Consider the following 6376-nt stretch of genomic DNA (forward strand, 5'->3'; position numbering starts at 1 on the left):
AACTTTAGACTTACTGTATGCTAACGTCAAGGATGCATACAGCTCCTCCTCCCTCCCCCCACTTGGTAGGTCAGATCATAACCTGATTCACCTCACCCCCCGCTATGTGCCAATTGTGAGGAGGGAACCTGTGACCACCAGGACTGTTAGGAGGTGGTCAGAGGAGGCAATAGCGGAACTACAGGGCTGTTTCGAGGTGACCGACTGGGAAACACTCTGTGAGCCTCACGCCGAGGACATCAATGGGCTTACTGAGTGTATCACAGGCTACATAACTTTCTGCACCGACTCCATTGTTCCAGCTCAGACTGTTCATTGTTACCCAAATAACAAGCCGTGGGTGACTAAGGACATCAAAGCCCTCCTCAACAACAAGAAGAGGGCTTTCAGAGGGGGCAACAAAGAGGAGGTGAGGAAGATCCAGGTGTTACTAAAGGACAAGATCAGAGAGGCTAAGGACAATTACAGGAGGAAGCTGGAGTGGAAACTCCAGCAGAACAGCATGAGAGAGGTGTTGAGGGGCATGAAGACCATCACTGGATTCAGGCCAACCAACAGCAGGGGAGCTGAGGGAGGTGAGAATAGAGCTAACGAGTTGAACCTGTTTTTCAATAGATTCGACACCACAGTGTCTGCTCCCACCCCCACAACCTCACCTGCAGTCAGCCTGGAATCCAGAGCCACACCACTGTGCCAGCCTCTCTCTTCACATGTTGCCTCCTGTGAGATTCCTGACACCCCTCCCCCACCCATCACCTTCACTCAATACCAGGTTGAGATGCAAATGAGGAGACTTCACTCAGGCAAGTCTGCTGGACCAGACGGAGTGAGTCCCCTTGTCCTCAAGACCTGTGCCCCCCAGCTGTGTGGAGTCTTTCATAAACTGTTTATGCTGAGTCTGAGTCTGCAGAGGGTCCCGGTGATGTGGAAGACATCATGCCTCGTCCCTGTACCAAAGACGCCTCGTCCCAGTGGCCCCCAGGATTACAGGCCCGTGGCACTGACCTCCCACATCATGAAGACCCTGGAAAGGCTCATCCTGGACCAGCTGCGACCCATAGTAAGACCACATCTGGATCCCCTTCAGTTCGCTTATCAGCCTCGTCTCGGAACAGAGGACGCCATCATCTACCTGCTCAATCGTGTCTACACCCATCTGGACCAGCTGGCGAGCACTGTGAGGGTCATGTTTTTTGACTTTTCCAGTGCTTTCAACACCATCAGGCCGACCCTCCTGGGTGATAAGTTAGCAGCGATGCAGGTGGATGCTTCTCTGGTGTCCTGGATTGTTGATTACCTGACAGGAAGACCACAATATGTACGTCTCCCACAGTGTGTGTCTGACAAGGTGATTAGCAACACAGGGGCACCACAGGGGACTGTCCTCTCCCCCTTCCTCTTCACCCTCTACACCACAGACTTCAGCCACTGCACAGAGACCTGCCATCTTCAGAAGTTTTCTGATGACTCTGCGGTGGTTGGATGCATCAGCAGGGATGATGAGACAGAGTACCGGGCTGTGGTCGACTCCTTTGTCACGTGGTGTGAGCAGAATCATCTGCAGCTCAACGTGGCAAAGACCAAGGAACTGATCGTGGACTTCAGGAAGACCAGGAAACACTTGACCCCTGTTTCAATTCAGGGGGTCAGTGTGGACATTGTGGAGGACTATAAATACCTTGGAGTACACATTGACAATAAACTGGACTGGGCTAAAAACACCACAGCACTTTACAGGAAGGGCCAGAGTCGTCTCTATTTTTTGAGGCGACTGAGGTCCTTCAACATCTGCCAGAAAATGCTGAGGATTTTCTATGAGTCTGTTGTGGCCAGTGCGATCCTCTATGCTGTTGCATGCTGGGGGAGCAGGCTGAGGGTCGCAGATGCCAACAGACTTAATAAACTGATCCGTAAGGCCAGCAATGTTGTGGGGATGGAGCTGGACTCCCTCAAGGTGGTGTCGGAGAGGCGGATGCTGTCCAAGATAACACCTCCCACCCACTCCATGACATGCTGGTCAGTCACAGGAGCTCGTTCAGTGAGAGACTGAGATTACCGAAAAGCACCACTGAACGACACAGGAAATCATTCCTGCCTGTGGCCATCTCCCTGTACAACGCATCCACTTAACACACTGTTTGCTGCTACAACTACACGTTTCTTTTCCAACTATTTATTTATAAGTGACTTATGTATGTATGTATATATATGTATATATTGTACTATTCTTAGTTAGCGTATTGTCTGTCTTGTCTTAATGTTGGTTTAAAATGGAGCACTGTAACAAAAAATAATTTCCCCCAGGGATCAATAAAGTATTCTGATTCTGATTCACATTCACAAATATACATTTCTGACATTCAAAAACAAAACAAAAACAAATCAGCGACCAATATAGCCACCTTTCTTTGCAAGAACACTCAAAAGCCTGCCATCCATGGATTCTGTCAGTGTTTTGATCTGTTCACCATCAACATTGCGTGCAGCAGCAACCACAGCCTCCCAGACACTGTTCAGAGAGGTGTACTGTTTTCCCTCCTTGTAAATCTCACATTTGATGATGGACCACAGGTTCTCAATGGGGTTCAGATCAGGTGAACAAGGAGGCCATGTCATTAGTTTTTCTTCTTTTATACCCTTTCTTGCCAGCCACGCTGTGGAGTACTTGGACGCGTGTGATGGAGCATTGTCCTGCATGAAAATCATGTTTTTCTTGAAGGATGCAGACTTCTTCCTGTACCACTGCTTGAAGAAGGTGTCTTCCAGAAACTGGCAGTAGGACTGGGAGTTGAGCTTGACTCCATCCTCAACCCGAAAAGGCCCCACAAGCTCATCTTTGATGATACCAGCCCAAACCAGTACTCCACCTCCACCTTGCTGGCGTCTGAGTCGGACTGGAGCTCTCTGCCCTTTACCAATCCAGCCACGGGCCCATCCATCTGGCCCATCAAGACTCACTCTCATTTCATCAGTCCATAAAACCTTAGAAAAACCAGTCTTGAGATATTTCTTGGCCCAGTCTTGACGTTTCAGCTTGTGTGTCTTGTTCAGTGGTGGTCGTCTTTCAGCCTTTCTTACCTTGGCCATGTCTCTGAGTATTGCACACCTTGTGCTTTTGGGCACTCCAGTGATGTTGCAGCTCTGAAATATGGCCAAACTGGTGGCAAGTGGCATCTTGGCAGCTGCATGCTTGACCTTTCTCAGTTCATGGGCAGTTATTTTGCGCCTTGGTTTTTCCACACGCTTCTTGCGACCCTGTTGACTATTTTGAATGAAACGCTTGATTGTTCGATGATCACGCTTCAGAAGCTTTGCAATGTTGAGACTGCTGCATCCCTCTGCAAGATATCTCACTATTTTTGACTTTTCTGAGCCTGTCAAGTCCTTCTTTTGACCCATTTTGCCAAAGGAAAGGACGTTGCCTAATAATTATGCACACCTGATATAGGGTGTTGATGTCATTAGACCACACCCCTTCTCATTACAGAGATGCACATCACCTAATATGCTTAATTGGTAGTAGGCTTTCGAGCCTCTACAGCTTGGAGTAAAACAACATGCATGAAGAGGATGATGTGGACAAAATACTCATTTGCCTAATAATTCTGCACTCCCTGTATAGCTTTTATTTTGGAAAGAGCCATTTCTCTGTAATAAACTCTCTTTTCCAAAGATGAGTGATTTCTCCATCAGATAGATTTTTTTTTTTTATTATTATTTTGTTGTTTCAGTAACATTAAATTTAAAAACTACTTTTGAGTTATAATATATAGTTATAATTTTTATAAATGACAAATTAAAAAGGCATGAACATTTTTTTGTATCGTAAAATATTGAACCGTGACACCAAAGTATCGAACCGAACCGAATTTTGTGTATGCGCCAAGAGTGAACGAGACATCGATTCACTGATCCACACTACCAGGCTATACAGCAATGACATTGGAATGTCGTTCGGACTAGAGAAGTGTAGTCGGATGGTAACAAAGAGAGGGAAGGTAGTCAGAACTGAGGGGATTGAACTACCAGAAGGCAACATTGCAGACATTGAGGACAGTTACAAGTACCTGGGGATCCCGCAGGCGAATGGGAACCATGAAGAGGCCGCTAGAAAAGCTGCAACCACCAAGTACCTGCAGAGGGTCAGGCAAGTCCTGAGGAGTCAGCTGAACGGTAAGAACAAGATCCGGGCCATCAACACCTACGCCCTGCCCGTGATCAGGTACCCTGCTGGGGTAATAGGCTGGCCAAAGGAGGAGATAGAAGCCACTGACATAAAGACAAGAAAGCTCCTTACCATGCATGGAGGGTTTCACCCCAAGTCCAGCACCCTAAGGCTGTACACTAAGCGGAAGGAAGGGGGCCGGGGACTGGTGAGTGTCAGCACCACAGTCCAGGATGAGACAAGGAACATCCAAGAATACATTGGGAAGATGGCCCCAACTGACCGAGTGCTCAGTGAATACCTCAGGCAGCAGAAACCCAAGAAAGAGGAGGGAGACGAGGAACCATCATGGAAGGACAGGCCCCTGCACGGTATGTACCACCGGCAGATAGAGGAGGTGGCTGATATCCAGAAATCCTACCAGTGGCTGGACAAAGCTGAACTGAAAGACGGCACAGAGGCACTAATCATGGCAGCACAAGACCAAGCTCTGAGTACAAGATCCATAGAGGCTGGGGTCTATCACACCAGGCAAGACCCCAGGTGCAGGCTGTGTAAAGATGCCCCAGAGACAATCCAGCACATAACAGCAGGGTGCAAGATGCTAGCAGGCAAGGCATACATGGAACGCCATAACCAGGTGGCCGGCATAGTGTACAGGAACATCTGTGCCGAGTATAACCTGGAAGTCCCGAGGTCAAAATGGGAGATGTCCCCAAGGGTGGTGGAGAATGACCGAGCTAAGATCCTGTGGGACTTCCAGATACAGACGGACAAAATGGTGGTGGCTAACCAACCGGACATAGTGGTGGTAGACAAACAGAAGAAGACGGCCGTAGTGATCGATGTAGCGGTTCCGAATGACAGCAATATCAGGAAGAAGGAACACGAGAAGCTGGAGAAATACCAAGGGCTCAGAGAAGAGCTCGAGAGGATGTGGAGGGTCCCCGTGGTAATCGGAGCACTAGGTGAGGTGACTCCCAAGCTAGGCGAGTGGCTCCAGCAGATCCCGGGAACAACATCGGAGATCTCTGTCCAGAAGAGCGCAGTCCTGGGAACAGCTAAGATACTGCACAGGACCCTCAAGCTCCCAGGCCTCTGGTAGAGGACCCGAGCTTGAAGGATAAACCGCCCGCAGGGGCGTGCTGGGTGTTATATATATTAGTCTGTGTGTGTAAATTTTTACCTGGGATTTAGTATTTGGACAGCTAACAGCTAACTCTCTCTAACGGATTTGCAATTGAATTCAAAAATTGAAAAAAGGTCCATCTTTCAGTTTACATGCTTTGCCTTTGCAAAGCAATAATGACCTTCTATGTCACATAGCAAAAATCTTCTGCCCCATTTCATATACTTTTCTACTGTTGTCTTTCTATCAGATAAAACCAGTCCAGCAATTCTTTACTGATCTCTGTTCTCAAAAAAACATTTTTGAACAAAGCAGTCACATTGATTTCACTTATATTTTTCATTTCCAGACCATTCTCTGTAAACCCTAGATATATTTGTACATGAAAATTTACAACATATCAGCAGTTTGGAAAACACAAACCAGCTTGTCACATTTAAGCAATTTAAGTCAGATTTCCTATTATAGTGCTTGGATTTCCACATAAGCTCATTAGATTTCATTTATATGACTTGTGTAATGTGAAGAATTAGTGTACACTAAAAGAAAGTTCCTGTTTTACAGTGCTGTGCAGAAATCTTGGGTAATTTCTAATTGTTTTATTATGATAGGGAATCCTATCATAATAAACAAACACAGTATATTAGATGAAAACACTATGTACAGTTCAAATGAGCATAAAAGTCAGTATTTGGAACGACCACTTTTATTCTTCACCACATCCTAAACTCACTTAGGCAGGCTTTCTTGTAATTTCTCTAAATATTTTTCAGGATAGGTCTTCAGGACATTCCAGAGCTCTTATCTGGATGTTGTCTGCTTTTTGTTACATTCTCTGTCAAGACGTCTCCAAAATGTTTCAATAATGTCGAACTCCAGCCTGTGGGCAGGCCAGTTCATGACTGATAGTATTCCATTGTGTATTTGATATCCAGGTATGAGTTTACTGCACTGGCAGTGTGTTTGGGGTCACTGTCATGCTGAAGAACAAAACTGTTGCAATTCTGATTCTATTCAGATGGTATTCCAAACAGACCAAACAGAAGTTACATGACTTACTCTTAATAGTTTATTTTTTGAAG

This window comes from Copadichromis virginalis, linkage group LG13, assembly GCF_057382275.1.
Source record: "Copadichromis virginalis isolate Kocher_CV1m ecotype Utaka linkage group LG13, C_Virginalis_male_GT1.1, whole genome shotgun sequence".
NCBI lineage: Eukaryota > Metazoa > Chordata > Actinopteri > Cichliformes > Cichlidae > Copadichromis > Copadichromis virginalis.